Raw genomic sequence first — 26,185 nt, forward strand, 5'->3', positions numbered from 1 at the left:
TTTCAGTGGGCTTTGCATCAGGCCCCAAGTCAGCTGGGGGCTGTATATTTTTCAACAGAACTAAGCAAAGCCATAATATTCAGAATTCTAATAATAAATGTTAAGTACCTCATATCAAAATCCCATTGTAACGGTGTATTGCAAATGACTGAGAGAAAGTCACTTAAGTTAGGCCATATCTACATTACAGAGCTTACAGCACCACAGCTGTACTGCTGCAGCTGTGCTACTGTAAGGTGTCCTGTGTAGCTGCTCTGTGCCGGTGGGAGAGATCTCTCCCGCCGGCATGATTACACCACTCCTAATGAACAGAAGTAGCTCTGTCGGCGAGAGATGCTCTCCCGCCGACATGGTTTCTGTCCACACCGGCACTTTTGTCAGTGAAATTTATGCCAGTAAGGGGGGTATTTTTTCATACCTCTGACAGACAAAAGTTTTGCCAACAAAAGTGTTAGTGTAGACAAAGCCTTAGCTATGCTGACAAGCAAAGTAGTCTTTGGACAGATTCACAGTGCAAATTTTGTTTCCGAGATCTGGCAAATCAAAGTGCTATGTTTGCTACCAGATCCATAGGAGGTTAACATTCTGATTATGAGCCAAATAATCCGGGAGGAAAAATGTAATCAGAAAAATGTGAACGATAATTGGGAATTGCTTAGAACACTTTACTAGATACCCTAAAAACCACAATCAAGGAAGAAGATTGTATTTTTAAATGGTTTAAAGGGGAAGTGAAAGCAGTGACAAAAATAAAATATAACAAATGGAAGAAAGGGGAAGTAAATATAAATCAGGTGCTAGAAACTATAGAAAATTGATAAGGGAAGCAAAGGAACACAATGAGAGATCTATGGCCAGCAGAGTTAAATACAAGAATAAGGAAGTTTTTTTAAAGTATATTAGGAACAAAAATAATCTTAACAATGGTATTGGTTCATTATTAGATGGAAATGGTAGAATAATACAGAAAAGGCAAAAGGGTTCAATAAATATTTCTGTTCTGTATTTGAGGGGGAAAACAAATGACGTAATCATATGATGATGATAACACTCTTTCCATTCCAATAATGTCTCAGGAGGAACAGCAGATACATTCAATGTCCCACAAAAGCAAATTAGGATAGTGAAGAATCTGAATTTAGAGGACTGAAAGTCCATTAGTATTAGATACATTGGGAAATACAATGGAATATTAAACACTGGAGGAAATCCAATCCAAGTGCACATTGCACAAGAATGAATCATAATAAATATAAACAAGAGAGAAAGATCTCTGAGAGAGAAAAGACATAGGAAGAATACTACAAGGACATAGACTGTCAGCCTGCCGCTACAGAAGACATGTGACATGCGATTTGGAAATGACAGCTTCGCTAAAAAGACACAGACAGGTGAGCAGGATGAGTCACAGATATAAAAGCAGCTACACCAAGCTCAGAAGGTCAAAGAAAAGACTTTCACAATTATGTGGAAGATACTATTTAGTACTTAAACTTCTATGCTTATATCCTGGTAAACTAGAGCTATGCATAGTATCTAAACTCAGTCTCTAATTTTGACTCCATTTCCTAAAAAAAAAAAACATTGCCCTGTTACAGATGAAGCTGGTAGTGATGCCAGTACTGAAAGTTGCATAACACTATCATAAGCCCCCATATCTAGTTCTTATAACTTTTCTCACTTTTAACTGTTTGACCTGAAGTTTTCTATACTTGCTCTCTGCCTCAGTCTGAGTATTTAGAAAGTATAAGCAAAAACTGTTGAACCAGGAATAGAACCCACAATTCCTGACTGCATTAAATTCAGTCCTTAATTATATAATCACACATTATTTGTTCTTTCTGCAGTGCACAAGCTAGACAGGGAAGGAGGCAGAGAATTGTAAAAAACAAAATAAAATAAAAAACACCAAAAAAACCACAGGGGTGGTGTTTTTTTGGTTAAGATTCTGGTCTAATCCTGCCTCTGCCACAGACTTCCTATGTGATGTTAGGCAAGAAGCAGAAGGGGACTGAATTAAGGTTGTACAGGCAACATTTACTCCAACATTTCCTAACTTCTAAGTGCTTGATTTTGCTATCAAGCCCCTAATTTTCTTGTAATCTAGTTTTTGTATGTAAATTTAAATAAAGGAGGATTTAACTGTCTTATTTTGGAATCTGTGCTGTAATCTAGTCTCAGAAGGGAAAACAAGCTTGGGGTTCAGACAAATTGGAGTAGGGATAGACTTTCCCTTCTGGTGCACTCATGGGAAGCCTCACTCCAGGAAATATTGTCAAGAAACTGGGTACCTCTGCTAAGGCTATTTGGAAAAGATTAAAGACAAAGAAATGTTGCAGGCACAGTGCAGCTGAAGGTTACAGAAATGCTAAAATATCTCCAGACATACTATATGTTCAAAGCAAAAGAAGTGTCATATTTGTAAAACACAGTTCAGCTTTATGGTCTTCATAAATGGGTTTTATAACTATTAATAAACAATAATAATGTTACCTTTATGGGTGTGCAAGTAAACTATGATTGTCCAAATATCCCAAGGGACATCTGAAACATTTGGGTAATCATAGTTTCTGATAAATGAAATTAATTTCTACAAAGACTGTAGATTTGGGGACATCTACAAATGTTGGGTGTTCTGAAATTTTCCTTGGGGGGTAGGTTACCTTTATTGGCATAATTTAACCTTTAGTTAAAGCAGAACCATCACATATGCTAAACATCCAGAAACAGAAATGCATTCATTTAATTATGTCCAGATATATCCAGTACAAAACTGCCTTTTACTAGTGTTGAATAAACTAGATCAAACATATGGTCCTAGTGGAAGTACTTTGGATGCACTCATGCTTTGCATTTAATCCATAAGCATTTGATGAATAATTTCTAAACAATGCAGTGGTTGAGACAGTGCTCACTGGGTTACTTATGTTCAAAGTATTTCAGAAGTAATACTGTGGAAAGAGTAAATGACTTTTCAAGGATGTTTAAAGTGGGAGAGAAGTCAGTGCAATCAAGTCACTGGCATTAGCAATATGATGCCACTTTGACAAGGCCTATAATTCAGCACCAACAGTATTTCACTCTGTTTACACAGAGTCCTTTGAAGTGAACACATTCCTTTAATGTAATTATCTTTCCTCAAGGGATTGAGATGATGAGGAGCGTATTTAATATCGGTGATTCCTGTAAATGGAATGGATACATTTAAGAGGATAATAATGGACAAGGAAAAGAGGTATTGGCTGAGAAAGTAGGTGAAGGGCAATCTGGACATACTAGATTTAGTTTATTTCATGACCTTCACATAATTTACCAGAAGGCCAGGAGAAAACCTAGAGACTGAGGGAATTGGGAAAAGAGTAAAAATTAATCTATACATGTTTTAAATACTTTATTACTCTGGAAACTAGCTATACAAATGTTTCATATACACCCTCTTTGCACACTCTGCAGAAGTGTGAGATAGAATCACAGCCTCCATCTCTATTTTTCTGGGATGGCACAGAGCCCCTGTCAAGGCTGTATCCCCACTTTGAACTTTAGGGTACAAGTGTGGGGGCCTGCATGAGGACTTCTAAGCTTAACTACCAGCTTAGTTCTGGTCCGCTGCCACCATTCCCTTCCCTGGGAAGCTTTGAGAAATCTTTCACCAATTCCCTGGTGAATACAGATCCAAATCCCTTGGATCTTAAAACAAGGAGAAATTGACCCTTCCCCCCTCCTTCCTTTCACCAACTCCTGGTGAATACAGATCCAAACCCCTTGGATCTTAAAACAAGGAGAAATCAATCAGGTTCTTAAAAAGAAGGCTTTTAATTAAAGAAAAAGGTAAAAATCATCTCTGTAAAATCAGTATGGAAAATAACTTTACAGGGTAATCAAACTAAAAGAGCTCAGAGGACCCCCCTCTAGCCCAGGTTCAAAGTATAGCAAACAAAGATAAACACTCTAGTAAAAGGTACATTTACAAGTTGAGAAAACAAAGTAAAACTAAGACGCCTTGCCTGGCTTTTTACTTACAAGTTTGAAATATGAGAGACTTGTTTAGAAAGATGGGGAGAACCTGGATTGATGTCTGATCCCTCTCAGTCCCAAGAGCGAACAACCCCTTAAACAAAGAGCACACACAAAAGCCTTTCCCCCTCCCAAGATTTGAAAGTATCTTGTCCCCTTATTGGTCCTTTGGGTCAGGTGTCAGCCAGGTTACCCGAGCTTCTTAACCCTTTACAGGTAAAAGGATTTTGGAGTCTCTGGCCAGGAGGGATTTTATAGTACTGTACACAGGAGAGCTGTTACCCTTCCCTTTATAGTTATGACAGCCCCAAAGGAGATAGAATTGGGTAGAAGGTGTTCCCAGCCCCAAACTATCAGCCAACAGAACCGGCCAGCAGCAAGGGACTGAGGGAAAAAATTGCACTCCCACAAATGGAGTGGAGGGTAGGGGGAGATTCAGGCTTTGCACTATACTTTCCAATGATCTGTGCCTAAATGATATGCTCCAAATCTAGGATTGTTAATTCAGAGTTTAGAATGCATCTTCCTTTGTGTCTTGTACAGCACTAAACACACTGTCTTTGCTCAACAAATGATAACTATTTTTGTCATTGCTCAACAAATGCTCAACTGTAAGTATCCTTTTGGAGTGGATGGGAGGGTCACAAGCAAAATGATGCAAGGGTTCAACCCTTACGGTGTCACACTAATCACTTATCTGCTGTATATCATGTTCACTTTCCTCGTTGCACTGAAATGAATCTCTTGATATAAACTGAATAGAAAGCTTATGGGAAAATCCTATAGATTTTAACAGGGAATGGAATTTCTATAGTCAGCAAAACACCACTTAAAAGGAAGAAAAATCTCTAAAATTCTATACATTGGCTTAAAAGTCTGTAGTGAGGATAGAACTTTGTTAAAAGCTACAGAATTTTGAGTAATATCTATGGAGCCCTAGGTGGTTTAAAAACTATTACATGCTACCAAATTTTTCATAAAAAGAGAAAACACTTGAATATAGGAATAGTGATATTGCCTATCAAAGGCCAGCAAAATATTCCTGAAGACAATGGTAATATACATTATCATCCCTTAAATTATTTAAAGTAATTATTCTTCAAATACATTATTCAAATACATTATTCAAATAAAGAAAATTTGTCCCCCAGGCTGGGCTTTTTAAAGGATTTAGGCACCCAATTTCTATTGAATTTCAATTTGATTTCCTTTTGTGCTTATTTATGAGACAGTGTAAACATTCTGCTTACGCAGAAACTGCCATATAGTAGCCCCTCTACTGCCGTGGGTAAATCACTGTTCTGGACTTGAACAGTATCTCAATAGTGTGCTTCTTAGTGAAGCTAGGAAGGTCCTGGCCATTAAAAGAGAAAGGAATAGAAAAGAAGCATTAGGGATACAAAACATTGCTTTAAGCTAAAACAGTTATCTGCCAAGGTGGCACTGCTGGTAATATTTTAGTTCTGTGAGTAAGAAACACTCTGTGTGAGAAAACCTACTTTCAAAGCATTAAATGTGTGCTAAAAGGGTCCCATTATTAAATCAACCCTTATTAAAAAGTCCTATAGAACTGAATAGATTTTAAACCAATAGGATTCTGTAAAAGTCACTCTAAAAACCTATAGAATTCAATAGATAATAGTATCCTCTCTCTAGGTTTTTTTTGTTTTGTTTTGTTTTGTTTTTTAATGTTTTTAAATATCCTGTAGACAAGATACAACTTTCTGATCAGTTGCATGGGACTTTTCCATAAGGAACAATCCTTACACTTGAAAGAGTGACAAGAGTTAAAGTACCTTGTACATTATTTGAGCACCACCATTATGATTTTATGCTAAAGGCAACTCTATTGTGCGGGTTGAATGGTTACCAACTCTTGCATTCCTCATGCAGTCCAAAGTCCCTCCCCTTGCATTCACTTAAATACAATGGGAATTTTCCCTGAATAAGGATTCAATAGGAACTACAGGATTTAGCTCCAAATGAATAAGACTGGACCTTTGGAAAGTTCTTGTGCCTGATTTACTTTGGAGGATAGCCAGAGGCTGTAAAATTGGACAAAACATGGGTAAGCAAATTCATTTTGATAACTTTTCAAACCCACTCAAATATTGCATGTTTAGACCTCCAACAAGGAATAAAGCTAGAGTGGTTTGAAAATCTTTCAATGGAATTGTTATCCATCAAAAACCGGTGATTCAACATAATTAAAATGTTTCATGGGAACTTATCAATTTTGTCAATATTGTCAACAGGAGATTTCCAAAATGTTTTGTTTCAATAAGGTCAAACTGTTCTGTTTTGACTAGTACTTCAGCTTTTATATTAATATAATATATCTCCCATAATTAGGGGAGGCAGTGCATCATGGGAGTCCCTGACCATGGTGCAACTTGGGAGCCTGGCTGACATGCCCAGTTTGAGAAGAGGAGATAGGGGATATGAAACAGCTGAACTACAGCTCCTAGTAAGCACTATGGTAGCATATCCAAATAAAAATGTTTCTATTTTCAGCCCAATTTTTATTATTATGAAAAATCAAGATTTCCATGGTAAACAGAACTTAAAGTAAAAACCCAGTTTTCCATCAAAATACAGTTTTGATGGAAAAATGTTGACCAGCCCTAAAAATGACCCGTCCCATTATAAACTAGCCCTAAGCACATGTGCAGGTCAGGTTTTCCTTCACCCATTTCACTTATCCACTGGTAGAGAACTTCCCTGGATTTTCCCTCCCATCCCAGCATGAGCAAGACTGAAGAAAGCAGTCTGCATCTGTGGTAAGGGATGATACAGGTATTCCAATTACAACCCAGGTCACTGAGTCATGTTAGCACCATGCTTTCAAATTTAAGGCAATAATAGATAGAATATCAAATATCAATTATAACCAACCACAACTGTCTATATTTTGTAACAGTGATATTTTTAAAAGCTGTTTTACTTCCAGACAACATTAATGCTTTGCCACTTTTTGCAATTAATTGTATCTACAAGAAATTACATATTTCATAATCTAGGACATTTGGGATGACATTTGCACTGAACAACATATTGAATGTACTATATTATGTAAATCTTGTAGTTGTCCAACTGATCCATCACCCAGATGATTTAGAGATTCAACACGGAAAATCACCAGAATCAGTCACTTTAGAGTTGGGTGGAAGATGACTATTAAAAAAAAAATTTCAATAGAAAAATAACAACAAGTCTCCTAATTTGGAATTAAATAGCTATGTTTTTCTTCTCTGCTCTCAACACCTGGTGTCTTTAGTACCAGTACCCATAGCAACTCTTTCAGATTGCCAAGACTGGACACTGCTTTGAGGTTCCCCTTAGCAAAGCCTGCCTGCATTGGCTATTGAAATCATTTGCATTTGTAAAACAAGCTTACTCCAAACATCTCTCTGCCACTATCCCCAAGCATATGACAGTGGGTTTATTTAAAGTAGATCAGTAGCAATTGGAATACTTTTAAAAACAGATATGACCTTTCTTCCCCTGGAAATCTCACTATCCTGCTAGAATTTAGGAAAAGCAAGTGTGGAGATTGTGACACTAAGCACCCTTGTATTGACACCTTACAGTAATGATCTTTGTACAAAATATGCCGTGTGAGGTATCATTTGGAAACAAAAATTCACTGATCATGAATATTCTTGTGTGATGTACACGGTGGGTATTAAGAGTGATGAATATATGCTGGAATTATGAATAAAGTGTGTGTAAACCAGGAATGTCAGGGGGAGCTGTTAAACAGGTCTATCAGACTCCATGTCACCTTCCTCACAGCTTGAATAAGGTTTACTTTGAGGGGTAAGCATCAGGAGAATCCATTTCAAAGGTTTACAGTTCTATAAAGACAGGGGGTCTGAACCTCAAGTGATAAGCAATTGACTCAACTGTATTATAACAGTGTATAGAATGAGAGGGGTAGCGGTGTTAGTCTGGATCTGTAAAAAGCAACAGAGAGTCCTGTGGCACCTTTAAGACTAACAGATGTATTGGAGCATAAGCTTTCGTGGGTGAATGCCCACTTCTTCGGATGCATCCGAAGAAGTGGGCATTCACCCACGAAAGCTCTCCAATACATCTGTTAGTCTTAAAGGTGCCACAGGACTCTCTGTGTTCTTTTTACAGTGTATAGAATGAGGCCTTTTTTGAAAGCTAATGACACACTGATGATTAATGTCATTGTGAAATTGATGTATTAATACTATCTGAGGAAATATAGATACTTAATGATATTATCTTTTAAAGTCTGTGGCCGAACAGGGAGAAACAGTTTCCCTCCAACACAGGAGAGAAGGCAGCTATTTACCTATCTCCAATGAAATTAAGCATGTTATGACCAGAAACAATGGAAGCCCCATTCACATAGAAATCAACAGGGGGGTGAGCATCCCAGTGGAGGGGACAAATAGCATAAGGTCATCCTTTCTCTTAAAACAAAATCATTGAACTTTGGAAGATATAGGCAAAGACAGAAACCATCTTTGCCATCCATCACTAGACAGACACAAGGGAACAGAGCTCTTGCAAGCTGAGCAAGCTAGGCCCTTCAACCGGGGTGGGGTGGGGAGGGGAAAATCAAGTCTCTGGGAATTGAATATAGATGAGAAAACATATATTGGACAAAGCCTGTACCTTGCTAGATTAAGTTTTAAACTCTGAGATGCATGTTTTCACTTGTATTTGCTTGTAACCTTTTTGAAGTTGTTCCTTTCATGCAACCTATGTCCTATTTTTAATAAAATCATTTTATTTTTTTACTATAAACCAACCCAGCGATGTGTTAAAATGAAATGGTGTGTTTGTCCCAGTAGAGTTAATAAGCTGTGATGCGCTTTTGGGTCTTTAGAGGAACAAATGAACCATATTGTTACTCTGAACTGTCAAGGTGAGGGCTGGACATTGCAGAACAAACTATTTGGGGGAAATTCAGGACTTGGCGTGTGTTGGGGTCACCTTGCTGATTGTGACCAAGGTTGGTGGAAGCCAGAGTGGGGCTTGTGAGGCTGAAGACAGACTGGTGGGGTCAGAGCTGTTGAACCAGGGCTGTCTAGCACATCGAAATTCAGGGTCTAATCTGCATGCTTGTAGGCTGGTTGTTGAAAACTACAGCAGCAAAGCATTGTGAGCACCCAGGGCTGCAGGGCAAGTTGTGACACAATCCCTTACTGGTCTAGATTGCATCCTGAACCCTGTCACAGAGATGATCAAATGTAAGCCTCAGAGGGATACATCACACTGCACTTGTAACATGGGAAATATGAGTTGTAAACTGTTGGAAAGACTAAGAAACAAATGGCAGAAAGGTGCCAAAAGTTAGTTATAAAAAACAGAAATAATTTAGGATCCAATGGAATGTACATTAGTGTGGCTCACAAAGTTCTAATAACAACAGTCATTCCTGCATAAACTTATGCATGTGTGTGCACAGAAGGAGCAGGGGATGTGTGTTGAACAGTTACACAGGGAAGCCTATGAACCACTTTTGTTCTACATAGGTGAGTGGAGCTGGTGCAGAAAAATGCACTAATGCAACTGGCAATTAGGAATGGGCCATAACGGAGAGCAGAGGGAGACATGTGACCATTGATCTAGTGGCCAAGCCTGCCTCCCTCCACCTTGAGGCGGGGAGGGGGTAGCTGCTATTCCTGAGATGCTATTCCTTCCCATGAATCTTGATTTGCTTATTTCTAATGATGATGTATTTCACACCATAATCAATGGGTGAAAAAAAACAAACAATAAAAATCCATCCCACACTTCCTTTCTAGTAGAGAAGGAGGAAGTTAAAGACAGCTGGCAAAGGAGTAGGTACCCAAACTGACCTGCAGAATGCATACCTAAAATACATATACTGCATTCTCTCTCCTTCTTTACTCTCTCTCGCCAGGGTGTCAACTCTTCCTCCCATAACAGCTGGCTTGTAAAAACAAGGGAGATACAGAAGTGGCATAGCCTGAAGGGGGTTGCATCAGTCAGAAAATTGCTAAAATCCTTCATTTTGATACAATATATGCTGACAAGTCATGAGGGATTGTTTTGTATTGTTAAGGCAGCAGGTTATTTGCAAGCTACAGCCTAACCCTTCCCTTTATTTTTATTTTGTTCCGTGACAGTTATATTAGTGCAATCTGCAATATACTGTTATTCAACACTTAAAAAACAAACCAAAATCTCCTTGTGAGTATTTTAGATTTCACACAGATTAAAAACCAGCATTGATGATACACCTGAATCAATAACTAACAGATTTCTGACTAGTGCACTAGGCATTTTCTCTTTGTGAATTACAACAACTTAAAATGCTAACAGTCCCAGCTTTAATCAAGTGTAACTGTAAACTACTGAAAATGAAAAGAGCATAAGACATTTCACACTTGAAGCAGTCAGACAATAATAAGTTTCCACCAGTTAATATATTAATAACAATGTTAAAGAGTATGATGTTCCCGACACAGTGCCTGAGGTTTTACAAGCCTGTGCAATTTTACATCTGTCAAGAAGTGCTTTTTGCTTGTTAGCAGCTGACTGAAGTATCAAAAACGGGAGGGAATGAAGGAAGGAAAAAATTACTACATAAATGTTTGAACCTAGTTGTGGAAACCCAGCAACTTGGCTCATTTAGAACTAGGCTGGATAAAACACTAGAAAATATACAGGAAATAATATTTCACTGGTGAGGAGGTCGGGCTCAATGACCTCACAGATTTTTTCTGTCTCTAATTTCTATGATTAATATGATATACACTTTCCGAAATGGAAAGCTGATGAAGAAATAGGATGTTATCAAAGTTCTATAAAAAGAGTTAATGGATCAGAAGAGGAAAGGGAGTAATTAGATAATGCTGATAGAAACAATTGCACTGGTACAATAAGTAGGACATGTTGTAGGGCATGATGCTATAATGAGAGAAAGGCAAGTTGATGGTGATTAGATTTCTGGAACCAAAGAAGAAACATAGTACTGAAGGAATAAACATGCTTGCATAGAGCGGAGCAAATAATTCACAGTGAATAATTTGGGGAATGTCTGAGAACTAAAAAGAAGGCAAACTGACTACAATTTCTTCACATTCCTTAGTTGAAATTTACACACCATTTTGCGTGAGTGGTTCTTTGATTTTATGGATTGATTGCAAGCACTTGGAATATTTGTAACAGGAAGGCTGCTCACCCCTTAAGGGCTGGAGCTAACCAACCCTCATTACAGAATGAGCCACATCTGGGAGAGATCACAGTGATTACCCTATACAGAGCAGCAGGAGACCACAAGTGGGATAGAGGCTCAGGGATTAGAGACTGATATGAGTCAACAGGCTCGAATAGAGTCTCCTTGGAGTTAGGATTGAGACTCCAGCCAGGTAGGGCCTTGGAGTGGCCTACCAAAGAAGGAAAGGTCCCAGGCAGGAAGGCCTGGGAGGATGAAGAGAAACCTCTGTTTGTGTGGACTGCTGGATGAAATTGAAACTTTATTTCGAATATTTGTTAATGTAATAAAGTACAACCCTAGAAGGGATGGGAATAGAGAATGGTCCATCTAGTCCAGTATCCTGTCTTCTGACAATGGCCATTACCAGATGATTTAGAGAGACTTAGGGACACCCAGAGCAAGGGGTTGCATCCTGCCCACCTTGGCTAATAGCCAATGGTGGACCTATCCTCCAGGAATTTATCTAATTGTATTTTTAACCCAGTTATACTTTTGGTCTTCAGAATACCCCCTGACAATGAGTTACAGAGGTTGACTGCGTGTTGTGTGAAGTACTTCCTTATGCTTGTTTTAAACCTGCTGCCTATTAATTTCATTCGGTGACCCCTGGTTCTTGTGTTATGTGAAGGGGTGAATAACACTCCCTTATTCATTTTCTCCATACCTTTCATAATTGTACAGATCTCTACCATATCCCCCATCAGTTGTGTCTTTCCCTGGCTGAACAGTCCTAGCCTTTTTAGTCTTTCTTCATATGGAAGTGATTCCATAGTCCTAATCATTTTTGTTGCTTTTCTCTGTACTTTTTCCAATTCTAATATATCTTTTTTGAAATGGGGTGACCAGAACTGCGTGTAGTATTCAAGGTGTAGGTGTGCAATGGATTTATATAGTAGCATTATAATATTTTCTGTTTTATTATTTCTATCCCTTTCCTAATGGTTCCTAACATTATTAGCTTTTTGACTGCCACTGCACATTGAGCAGATGTTTTCATAGAACTATCCACAGTGACACCAAGATTTCTTTCTTGAGTGGAAACAGCTAATTTATACCCCATCATTTTGTGCATATAGTTGGGATTATGTTTTACAATGTGCCCTACTTTGCATTTATCAACATTAATTTTCATCTGCCATTTTTTTGCCCAGTCACCCTGTTTTATGAAATCCTTTTGAAATTCTTCACAGTCAACATTGGACTTAACTATTTTGAGTATTTTTGTAATGTTTGCAAACTTTGCCACCTCACTATTTACTGTTTTTGAGTTTCTTGAACAGTCCAAGCAAGGAAACTGAGGCAGGCTGTCTGTAGTGTGACCCTAAGCCCAACGGGGCACACGGAAGTTGGCCAGGCCACTAAAGTGTTGCACACCTGATATACGAAATTCATTCCATTTGGCTTACATCAACTGGTCACAAAATTCAGGTGCCATTTTCTCGTCTCTTTCTGGGTGATTGTGACATTCATCAAAAATTGCACATGAAGTCTTTGAAAAAAGTGTAGTGGGTCAGATCTCTGTCTGTCATTTCATTGCCTCTGTACCAGGGCTCTGGAGAGGGGTTTTGAGAAGCCTCTCTTTCAGCTGTCTCAAGCAATGTCCCATCTCATATAAAGTATAGCTCTTCCAACATGAATGCTTGTTTGTGAAAGCTTAAAATGAGCTTCTTTCAAGCATTCAACTGAGTAAAACTTCATCACCCTAATGGTCAAAGAAAGAATATGTAAAAGGAACATGAATAACTTCAACTTTTATTTTCAAGCAAACACTCAGGGGAAATAGATTGTGAAATATGCTCGAATCTATGGATGTAGGTAGAGTAAGGGAAGAATCGGGAAAGAAGGAGAAACAATGAATGAAGAAAAAAGTCAAGAGGAGAGCTAAAATTTATAGTAGTATGATAACCAAGGATAAGTTTAAGCAAGAGTTATTCACTTACTATATATAGGGTGACCTCTAGCGGAGGAGGACCTGTTTGATTATTTATTTAGCAACCCTTGCTTCAACACTTAACTGTTAAATAATATAGGGATACGCATATGTTTGTATCTATATTTAAACAGGATAACATTGACTACCTCCAGTGCCATTGGGAGACGGAGCATTTAATACATTTGATAATCAAAATAATTTCCCCCTTAATTAACACCACAAGGGACAAGACCCATTTTGCATAACAAGGAATATTAGCTAATTGAGCTTCAGATGATTAAAGTGGTCCCACAATGTAGACTAAAGATTGTGTGTTCTTTATATCAATTATATGGAAAAGGGACACATTTCAGAAAAACAAGTTGAGCAAAATTTAATCATATTCAGCACGACACTCTTAAGGAGACTGCAGGTCTAGCAAGGTCAGCTGAGTGACACTGTTGACAGCCCTGGGTTCCATTCACTGCCTCATTCAGGGAAATACAACATTACTTCTCACGCAGCGGGCAAGTCCTATCCTAGCTCATTTTCCTGACATTTTGGCCTCAATCATTTGCCCTGTCAACTGTTTAAGCCACCTCAGTTGGGAGCCTCTGTTAGAAGAGTCAGTAGTTCAACTCTGCTATCAGCACTGTGAACAAGGTCAAGCCTGGGAGACAGCAAATGATTGCAGAACTTTTATTTTCAGTGCCTTAATCTTAGCCTTGTTCCTTGCTGTCAACACCTTTGTGTTTTGACTAGGGAATATAGGAAGAAGTATAGGCCATCCTGGAAAAAAATGACAGGTTGCCTTTGGCCAAAATATCCACTTTGTTTATCATTATGCTCCATAATTCCCAGAGCACAAATATATATTTGGCTATTTGTCTATATTTTGTTTGTATGCTCTTGTCACTTGAAGCAAAATTAGTTGAAATCCATGGATTACACACAAGTAACCCACCGGTCAGTGTGTGGTGTGTGTTCCCCTCCGTTCCTGATCTGCTGAAGATGACAGACTGTTACAGCCCCCAGCTAGAGCCTGACTCTGTAGACTCAGGCTTTCAGCTCTGGAAATTCCTAATTCAATCCCAGAGGAGGCCATCACATAATCACCAGACTAAGTATTTTCGTTATGTCACTAAAACAAGAAAGATGTGTTTGTGTGTGCGCGTGCACTTCACAACTGCTGTAAAAATTTCCAAGTTGAAACCATTCATTCAGTTACCATTCATTAAGCTGTTAACACCTTTGCTCATCAACAGTTTGCATCTACTGCAATAAAATACGCTTGTCTCTGTCATTTTGTACAGTAAGAAAGAACTCTCTCCAAGGGTTCATTTGCCTTCTCTCTGGTATGGAGACAAAGTAATGAACTGGTAAAAGTGTGCTTTTCATTGGTTCCTTAATATCTGCATCTTCAGCCTATTAAAAGTGTCCCCTAGCTGACAAGATAATTTTACAATGCCTGTGGGTTCCCCATGTAACTATATAGTAGACACAGATAAATGCTGTTCTAGGAATATGTGGATGAATTTTTTAATGAATGTTTTTTGATCATGTTTGAGCCCTTGTGTTTGCTTTCCTTAAGAGTTAGATTTCAATTGGCATGAATAACTATGGAAAACTTCAAAGTTGTTATAAGCAAACACTTCTGTGTGGTCAATTTTACATTCATAATGATGTGAGTTAACAACAGAACTGTTTGGGTGCTCACACACTCAATCAGGGGATAGGAAATGTGCCTCATCTGACCATTCACAGCTAACAATGAAGCTATTGTGATGACCTTGAAATAAACATCAAGTACTTGTAAAATGTTTCCAGCTAATCTATAGTTAAAAAAAATTCTCCCTCTCACACACAACACTAAATACTTCTAAATAACAAACGAATATGAGGAAAGGTGCTCTCTGCTTAAAGACTTTCTTTGGACAGGAAAAAAAGGAAAATTCATTAAATACATTTTTTGTCATGAATTAGTCACACAACTCCATGAGGCACTACTATGGGTTGAAAACAAAGGAATATTTACAACTATAAAGTCTACTTTAGCAGACATTCTTTAAATAGGCCTTTAAATTAACATCCTTTAATACTAAATAATAGCAATTAACATTTTGCACTTACACATCTTTCTAAAGTCCTCTGAGATAAAAGGTAAGTGTCATGCTCCTTATTTAACATTTGGTGAAAGACAGGTACTAAGAGATAAAGTAACTGAGAGATGAAGGCAGAATCAAGAATAGAGCCCCTGGCTCCTAGCTCCCTACAGGACCCAGATCAGCACCAGCTATATGCTTTTGCCACAGCAGCTGATGGTCAGTAGTAAAGGCAATCTCTTTTCTGCTGCACTTCAATTGGCAAGCCAGACAAAGCATCAGTATTTTTATGTTTTATGTAAGGTTTTACCTAAGGTCATATGAAGAAGCATATCAACAATTGTGTCTGTTTTCTTGTGATTGATATCGGAAGACAATTTTTGATTTGGCATACAACAGTTTTTAACAAGGAAGTATAGCCTGTAATAAACACAGACTTTCTGTTGCAATATCCTGGTGAAGTTCAGTTACCCCCAATACCAGGTTAATGCTTTTGAGCATTAAAAGGATAAATCTTCCTTTCTTCAATAAAATAAAGGCAAGATCAAAGAGCCATAAATTTCTCAATGCCACTGGGTGTCTTGTGAGAAATGACAGCCCTCATTCCATATTTTGAAACATCAGCAGTCAAACACATTGAAAGGGTTGGGTAGACAAGTAGTTAGGATGACACAAGACAGACCAGCTCAGCATCTCTTAGAAGGACATCCTTCTGATGTTTGACATTATGACTGACCAGGGAGAAGATGGAAGGATAACAGTGAGTAAGAGCTCAATGGGAGAAATATTCCCTTGATAGAAAGAAGTGGAGGTGAACAGCACAGTGTCCAAGGACCTCCATGGTCTATAGAGCCAAGGAGTAGCAGTAGAATCATAAAACACAAAACACATACAACCAAAACTTTGCTTAGCCAGTTACACAGTTCAATGTCACTGTTAATTTTTCTGTAACAGACATCTCAGGGAACTTGGTAATGATTCAACTCTCATAAACCGATATAATTGAAATTTATCATAATTTCAAAGTGCAAAATGGTTTTCAGCTCATATTGTTGCATTGAATGTATCCAATACCCAGTATCTTTTACTCTAATATAGTACATCTGACTTGTACAAAGACACAAAGTTTATCTTTCATTTAGACTTTGTAACTTCAGTACATGTTACACCAGAAGTTTCAGTGCTGCCTCCAACTATTAGAGGTGATTGGAGTTAATTTTCAGTGACTGCAATTTAATGCAAATAGTAAACAACAGAATCTAATGCTAGCTGGATTTGAGCAGATACTTTCTGAAACATGCCAAAAACCTGTGCCCATACCATAAGACAGCTGGTTACAGTGATACAGCCTTTTATGAATATTGATTATCAAATATGGCTTCAAGATATCATCTCCCATAATTATAATTATAATCTGTTGATAAAGCTGTGATAAATCAAGGTAAGTACCTTTGACACCATCTTCATCTACACTTTACAGTCATCACATATTTCCACTATATTAATGTGTTCAGGTACTGTATATATAGAAATACATCTTTTCATGTATATCAAACCAGTTTCCTTATTGGTGAATCTTTAATAATTGTTTCAGTGCTGAAGGCAATAGGATAGGACTTTTAAAATTGTGTTAAATTATTAGCCACACCTTAATTTTATGCAGTGAATTAACCCAACTTCTGACACTGAAATTGAATTTGAGAAACAAAGTTCATGGGGTGTCAGGTGCCATATGAAAGCAACAGTGACCCAAAATCACTTTTTCTTAAATAATTTCTGTTTGCAATAAAGATATGTTAAAAATCAATCAATATTAATTAATCTGATCTTAAGTGTCAGATTCTAACAACCTTAGTCACTTTGAGTAGTTCCTTAATCCACAAGCACTCCTGTTCATTTCGGTGGGGCCTCTTCTGCAGCAGGCCACTATTCAGCACAAGTAAGGATATCAGACTCTGGCCCTAAGAAATGCAGATTCCAAATCGTTTGAGATTCAGTTTTGACGAAGTCCCAAAAGTTTAGGTGCTGATCTGAACTATCCAAACTTCTTGAGCTGAGAACTCTTATGAGAGCAGGGTATTTTCTGAGGTTTCATGTTTTCAGCAACTGGAATTAGCCAAAATTTAACAAAGATACATAGTCTAGATGCTTACAGCAGGGGACTGAAAGTCAGATATGGGATCTATTCCTGGCTGAGACAAAGATATCCTGTGTGACCTTGGGGGAAATCAATTAATTTTCCTGTGCTTCAATTTCCTCCAGATGTACTATAGGGATAATAGTACTTGCCTACCTTGCAGGGGGACTGTGAACTTAATCCAATAGTGTTCATAAAGGCACTGTAGGATTATTATGTGGAAATTGCTATAAACATTTTATTTAAGGGATCATCTGGGTCTGACTTTTGTGATTTGAGGAGAAGCTTCATTATTTATGTCAACAACTTCTCTCCAATCCTACATTTTATGCCACAAGATTACAGTTTTCCCCAACATTTCTAAAGTTTATGAATCACGAATCTAATTCGTTGTAACTACCTCGAGTTATAACTCTTCTATGACTATAGCCTCTGCTGCTCCAGTATTGATCTGCATTACTACACAGTTTTGTCATGTACTGTGACAAATTCTGTTAGGCGTCATAGGTTTCAACCAGTAACTGTAACAATGATGGAGGTGGAGGGGAATCTCATCCTAGACTTCCAACTGGGCTTGAGTTACATTGGACAGACTCATTCCCTTTGACCTCTGAATACCATGGGGTTCAGTTTTGACAGCATTAGTTCCAGTTTGAGCTTAGGTGTTACCCTTTGACTCTATAAGTCAGATGTCCTCTCTGAACATTCTGTGTCCATATAAAGAATGAATCAATATCCATGGTTAAGGACAAAGTTAAGTTGCTTAAATGTGTGCTGTATATAATACTTTTCTTTCTAAGGTTTTGGCTTTGGATTAGAGCTGTGCGATTAAAAAAATTCATCACGATTAATCGCACTGTTGAACAATAATAGAATACTATTTATTTAAATAGTTTTGGATGTTTTCTACATTTTCAAATATATTGATTTCAATTACAACACAGAATACAAAATGTACAGTGCTCACTTTATATTTATTTTTGATTAAAAATATTTGCACTGTAGAAAAACAAAAGAAATAGTATTTTCAGTTCAGCTAATACAAGTACTGTAGTGCAATCTCTTTGCCGTGAAAGTTGAACTTACAAATGTAGACTTATGTAAAAAAATAAACTGCATTCAAAAGTAGAACAATATAAAATTTTAGAGCCTGCAAGTCGACTCAGTCCTACTTCTTGTTCAGCCAATCACTAAGAAAAACAATTTTGTTTACATTTGCAGGAGATAATGCTGCCCGCTTCTTGTTTACAATGTCATCTGAAAGTTAGAACGGTAATTCGCTGTTGTTGCTGGCGTTGCAAGATATTTACGTGCCAGATGCGCTAAAGATGCATATGTCCCTTCATGTTTCAACCACCATTCCAGGGGACATGCATCCATGCTGATGATGGGTTCTGCTCGATAACAATCCAAAGCAGTGCAGACCGACACTTGTTCATTTTCATTATCTGAGTCAGCTGCCACCAGCAGAAGGTTGATTTTTGTTTATGGTGGTTCGGGTTCTGTAGTTTCCACATTGGAGTGTTGCTCTTTTAAGACTTCTGAAAGCATGCGCCACACCTCGTCCCTCTCCTCTGAACAAGAAGTAGGACTGAGTGGACTTGAAGGCGCTGAAGTTTTACATTGTTTTGTTTTTGAGTTATGTAACAAAAAAATCTACATTTGTAAGTTGCACGTTCACAACAAAGATTGTACAACAGTACTTGTATGAGGTGAACTGAAAAATACTATTTCTTTTGTTTATAATTTTTACAGTGCAAATATTTTTAATCAAAAATAATATACACTGATTTCAATTACAACACAGAATACAATATATATGAAAATGTAGAAAAGCATCCAAAATATTTAGTAAATTTCAATTGGTATTCTATTGTTTAACAGTGTGATTAAAACTGTGATTAATCACAATTAATTTTTTTTACTTAATCGCGTGAGTTAACTGTGATTAATCAACAGCCCTACTTTGGACACAACGTGCTATCATTTCACAGTTACTGTATATCATCTGGAAAGTCCCTGCATTTTCAGGTTCAGTATTTGCTAAATGTATTTGTGATTTAAGCAGTTACTACATTGTCTATATAATTGATAAGGAGCACTGGAGTCATATGACTCTGCTTTAAAAATCAATCTTGGGTGCAATAACTCCACATAAGTGTAAATGAAAATTTTAACACATTATTTACACTTATGCTTCCTGTGGTCTATAGACAACATTGTGGATTTGTATACCAACCGTCATCAGAAATATGACTGCCAGCTTATTCTCCTCTCTGCAATTGTATACTACATATATTATTATATATATACTATTGCACTAACTGGTCCAGGTTTGATTTAATTTTCTCTTCTTCTCACTTCTCTTTCCACTAAAATAAATCTACTTTCCATCCCCAAAACACTTTCAAAGTATGTTAGCAAATTATTTCAATGATTTCTCTTCTTTGACGGATCACAATTTTTAAGCATAAAGCTCTGGCTTTCATTTTCTTTTCTCCCTCCAACTGGTTACTATTTTAATTTAGGCTACCAAAATGTGCCATTCATTATCCAGTCTTTAGTGTCAGAGTTCATTGGCACACACTCATATCCTATCCATATTATTTTGGAGATTTGCTACCCATCTCCGGGTATGGGAACAAACATAATGAGAAGTAACTTTATTCATGATTCAGCCTAGTACACATATCAGGAACATGATAACAATAGGAATGGATTATATTTAGGAGGTGCATGTCCCTCACCCAGACTTACATAGAATTGAGACATTTGCACAACAGTCATTGTGGTTCTGCATTCCCTTTTTACTGTATAGAGGATCTTACAAAATTAGATATTGTTCTGATTTTGTGCTCTCACTACATTGTTTCCTAGCTCAAACAAAAAGATAAATATTGTAATGCTTTATATATGTAAATACATTATTGAAAATAATACGAACACTTTCTTTGATTTACCTGTTCAATTTTACAGTAGTCACATGCTTTAAGATGTTTCATTCCTTAAAAAGAAACTGATAGAAGAATGATTTGATCCATACTGCTCACGGCTTAATTATAATATTTAGGCACATTCCTCTGCTGCTCCTGCACAGATACTTCCTCCAAGTCCCAGTCCCTCCCTGATCTCCCAGATGTGCACAGAGACTGTAGGGGTGCAACCTGCTTCATAGAGTGTGGAGGGGTATAGTGGGGAGCAATGTACCCCCCCTCCACACACACACCCCGTGGGTCCCTGGCAGGAGGGATCCCTGTGCTGCTCCTGAACAAAAGGACTGTAATTGTCCCAGGCTTTTTGTGCCCTCCCCTACTTCCTGTGCATAAAAGGCAGGCACAAATGAGCAAATATAGTTAGACATGTATGGCACAAAAACATATATGGCACATGAACTTGCCCTTTAGATTGGAGTGCTTTTTTAAAGGTAATTTAGCAACTCCTTTACAATATTTTTTCTCAGGAAGAAATCCAAAAGCTATACGAATAACAACATTCATATCTGATTTTCCAGATTGTAACACTTTCCAGATAGTCTGTACTGATATGTTAGGCTCTATGTGCGCACATGGCTTGAGAATTTGGGGATTGATTTCACCACCTTCAAGAGAATAGCATTCTGGACTTGCCAACTATAGCTGTAAACTTTTGTCAGAGTGTGACTGTGCTAACAACCATGAAGTGAAATATAATGCCAGATGGGTTTAGAAGGCTTTTCAGAGTTCTCCAATGTAACATTGCATTTCTTTGCCCAACTTGGATATTGCCATTATATCGAGCAGCTTGGATTCTGTTTCCTTGGCCTGCAAGAATTTTGTATCCTGCCAGGATACTTTGTTCACTCTGAAAAGTCTGTCTCTGTCTTTCACTTCATGTTTCCAAAATGCCTAATTTATCTCACTACACTCTGCTTATTATTTGGAGATTTCTGCATTTCTAGCACAGCTGGCAAAATTGCTGGAAAAGATTTTGCATTAAAAGTTTAGCCAATTCACTTCACATGGTTTTAGAACCCACAAAAAGCATTGTTTTTCACAAATTGCTGGGGCACAATTTTATTTTGTTTTTGCACATTGGAGTCTGAAATCCACTTCTGCCATGAAATTTCACAATATTGCATGTTCACCATTTATCAAGAAAGCATAATCTTTGGCATTTTTTTCATTTGAAGAAAAGATAAGGAGGGATAAAGCAGGAAAGAGTCGTATATGCTTTTTAGGGATGCTCTTGCTTGGTGTGACTGAGCTCTGAAAGATCATGGCCAACTTCCGCATAATAAAGAGCTCCAACTGCTTAGATACAGTCCCACCCTGTCCCTGTGAAGCCAGAGGCCAAAGCCCCACAACTGGTGTTGCTGTCATTGCAGTGTACACTTTTGACATGGGCACTATAAATACGGGTGCTCCTCCTTTGATCACTTTCTCTCTTTTTCTTGCAGTGAATGGGGATATAGTATATTCCCTGGACAGAAGCCTGTTGAAGTGTGTCAATTCAAACAATCCTGTTCCCCCTGCCCACCAGGATCCTGCATTCATAATAGCATTTATTCACATTGACCTGTACTGTGAAGGAGATAAAATATCCCAGCACTAACATAACCCTATGATCAGAAAAAATATTAGGTAAAGCAGCCTCAACATAGACTAGCTGTCAATCTAGTTGGAGTCCCCTCTTCTGGCCCTGTATATATCTAGTGATGGAGGGGAACCTCAAAAGCTTGAATGTTTAACTGAACTAACCAAATGTCAGGATTCTCCGAGCTCAGAACAGCTCTCTGTCCTCACACAGTTCCCCTCCACACCTGTAGGTATCAAGTAACTAGAAAGGGAAAAATGATGTCAATATCTTTGTTAAATCTCTGAGCATGCCTGTTTTAAACTAGCTTTTTTCATAAGTTTGGACAGAGCCAGAGACTCAGACTGAGCTGAGTGGTTCTGCAGTGAGCAAAAACGTTGTCCCTTCTTCTGACAGATCTGACTCAGGAGTGCTTACAAGGTATTACAATACCTCCTTGGGAGTGTATTTTTGTAGGGAAATACGGAAGGTCTGCTATTCTTTTAGCATCTTTGTTGGAATAATTGTTCTTCCCTTGGGTGTTTTCGGGGTCCACTGCTCTACTTTAATCGTGCACAGACCATTAGAATAGAGGAAGGAATTCCTCCTCCGAGACACAGAATATAAGTGAAAACAATGAAGAGTCCTTGTGACACCTTAGAGATTAACAAATGTATTTGGGCATAAGCTTTCATGGGCTAGAACCCACTTCATCAGATGCATGAAGTGAACAATACAGGAGCAGGTATAAATACATGAAAGGATGGGGGTTGCTTTACCAAGTGTGAGGTCAGTCTAATGAGATAAATCAATTAACAGCAGGATACCAAGGGAGGAAAAATAACCTTTGAAGTGGTAAGAGAGTATCCATTACAGACAGTTGACAAGAAGGAGTGAGTAATAGTAGGGAGAAATTAGTATTGGGGAAATTAAGTTTAGGTTTTGTAATGACCCAACACTCGCAGTCTTTATTCAGGACTAATATGCTGGTATCCAGTTTGCAAATTAATTCCAGTTCTGCAGTTTCACATTGGAGTCTGTTTTTGAAGGTGAGAGATTGTGCCACACACTCTCAAAAAAACTGTGGAACCACCTGATCAACATCCTATACAGCAAACAAGAGAAGATCAAGAATTAACTCTCAAAACTAGAAACTCTCTTAAAAAAACAACCTTCCACACAAACTCCTTCGTGGCTGGACTTTACAAAAACTAGACAAGCCATTCACAACACACACTTTGCATCTTTACAGAGGAAAAAGGACACTAAACTATCTAAACTCCTACATGCCACAAGGGGCCACAACAGTGGTTCCCTTAACTCACCTAACAATATTGTTAATCTATCCAGCTATTCTCTTAGCCCGACAGAAAAGTCTGTCCTATCTTGGGGTCTCTCCTTCTGCCCCACCACCCCCACAAACATGATACACTTCTGTGGTGACCTAGAATCCTACTTTCGACGTCTCCGACTCAAGGAATATTTCCACCACACCACTGAACAGCACACTAACACACAGGAAGCTTCCTACCAACACTACAAAAAGAAGGATTCTGTGTGGAGTCCTCCTGAAGGTCGAAACAACAGACTGGACTTCAACATAGAATGCTTCCGTCGACATGCACGAGCTGAAATTGTGGAAAAGCAGCATCCCATGCCCCATAACCTCAGTTGTGCAGAACACAACACCATCCACAGCCTCAGAAACAACTCTGACATCATAATAAAAAAGGCTGACAAAGGAGGTGCTGTAGTCATCGTGAATAAGTCGGAATATGAACAAGAGGCTGATAGACAACTCTCTGACACCACATTCTACAGGCCATTACCCTCTGACCCCACTGAGGATTACCAAAAGAAACTACATCATCTGCTCAAGAAACTCCCTAAAGAAGCACAGAAACAAATCTACACTGACACACCAGGGGTATTCTACCTGCTATCCAAAGTCCATAAACCTGGGAATCCTGGATGCCCTATCATCTCAGGCATTGGCACCCTGACTGCAGGATTATCTGGCTACGTAGATTCTTTCCTCAGGCCCTACACTCCCAGCACTCCCAGGTATCTTTGAGACACCACTGACTTCCTGAGGAAACTACAATCCTTTGGTGATCTTCCAGAAAACACCATCCTAGCCACTATGGATGTAGAAGTTCCCTACACCAACATTCCACACAAAGATGGACTACAAGCCATCAGGAATAGTATCCCTGATACCATCACAGCAAACCTGGTGGCTGAACCCACAACTATTTCAGATTTGGGGACAATTTATACCTTCAAATCAGCAGGACTGCTATGAGTACCCGCATGGCCCCTCAGTATGCCAACATTTTTATGGTTGACTTAGAACAACACTTCCTCAGCTCTCATCCCCTTATGCCCCTACTCTACTTGAGCTACATTGATGACATCGTCATCATCTGGACCCATGGAAAGGATGCACTTGAGGAATTTCACCAAGATTTCAATGATTTCCACCCCACCATCAACCTCAGCCTGGACCAATCCACACAAGAGGTCCACTTCCTAGACACTACAGTGCTAATAAGCGATGGTCAGATAAACACCACCCTATACCGGAAACCTACTGACCGCTATTCTTACCTACATGCCTCCAGCTTTCATCCAGACCACATCACATGATCCATTGTCTACAGCCAAGCTCTAAGATACAACCGCATTTGCTCCGATCCCTCAGACAGAGACAAACACCTACAGAATCTCTATCAAGCGTTCTTGCCACAAGGACTCCTCATTTTTTTTGCTGATACAGAGTAACACAGCTACCACTCTGAAACCTGTCAGAGTACAAGTGGAGTCACTCTGTGGTCTCCACTGCACCTTAATGTGCAGAAAGGAAGGATGGTCTGGGTACCAGCCTAGGACTTGTGGAGCAGGGAGTTTAACCCAGGTCTCTCAACAGGCTTCCTAGGTGACCTTGGGCAAGTCGTTTTGTTTTTCTGTGTCTCAGTTCTCCAACCATAAATTGGGGATAATATCACTTCCCTAACTAACAGCCATGTTAAGAGGATAAATACATGAATGACTGTAAGGTTCTCAGATATCATGGTGGGGGCCGTCGAAGTACTAATGATAGAGTAGCCTCTGATGCCATGGCATGCTCCTTCTCACACACTGCCATCTAAAGGGTATGGGGAGTGGACAAATGATCCATGAAGTAATAGCTCCTCTTATAATAACTTTCCACTGTCTGGGCCCTAAACTACCTCCCAACCTGCAATCTTAGGGTATGTCTACACATGGAGCTAGGAGTCACACCCCCAACTCTAAGTGTAGCCATACCGTAAATGAGAAAACACATCAAGCTGATTACAGTGCTGGACTCTGGGCAATGGGTGACCTCACCCAATACTCTCCTTCTTGTACAGTGAAGTCACACTATTTCCACACAAGTGGAAGAATAGGCATCACTCCCCCCATAGTATTTTTACGAGTTACAATTCCTCGCTAAATAACCTAGGGTTTCTCATATGGGTTATGTGCCTGGCTGAGGACATGAAGAACACATATAGGGATCATTTAGGCCTCATTTTTATTAGCCATTCATATTGTTGCACAGGTATCCTGGGCCACTCCAATCATTTACATGTTAACAATTCATTTTATAAATTAACTAATTGTCTCCAAAGAACAAAGTGAAATTTGGGCTACTGTCATGTAAAAGTCTTTGACACTCATTTAATCTGTTGCTTTTCCCTTTTCATTCTAACTTAACATTAAGATTTTATAGTTCCTTTTTTCCTCTGGCTTGCCACCATCTGCAATCTCATTTTTGCACCTCTAAAATAATACACAGTGTTCAACAATGCATCGCCTATGTACTAGCTGACTTTATAAAAGTCTGCTTACTGAATATTGTCAAGAAAGCTGAAACTTCCTCATATTTATACATTATTCAATGTATCTGGTGAGTGTAAGTTTGGATTTTTTACTGTATTGATCAATCACAAATAATGTAAGGCTGAATTTAAGTGCTAAGGTATGATAGGGTCAGATATATCACATAGCATTGTGTCTGTTCCCTCATCAGAGGAGTATGAAAGAACTTCAGGTGTGGATACTTGTAAGCAAAAAGAATCCTGACAATGGTATTGATCCATTAGTAGATGGAAAAGGGAGAATTATCAATAATGCAGAAAATGCAGGAATGTTCAATAAATATTTATGTACTGTTATTTGGGGAAAAACAAATCATATAGTCTTATCATATGGTGATA

Source organism: Emys orbicularis, chromosome 8 (assembly GCF_028017835.1).
Source record: "Emys orbicularis isolate rEmyOrb1 chromosome 8, rEmyOrb1.hap1, whole genome shotgun sequence".
Classification (NCBI taxonomy): Eukaryota; Metazoa; Chordata; order Testudines; family Emydidae; genus Emys; species Emys orbicularis.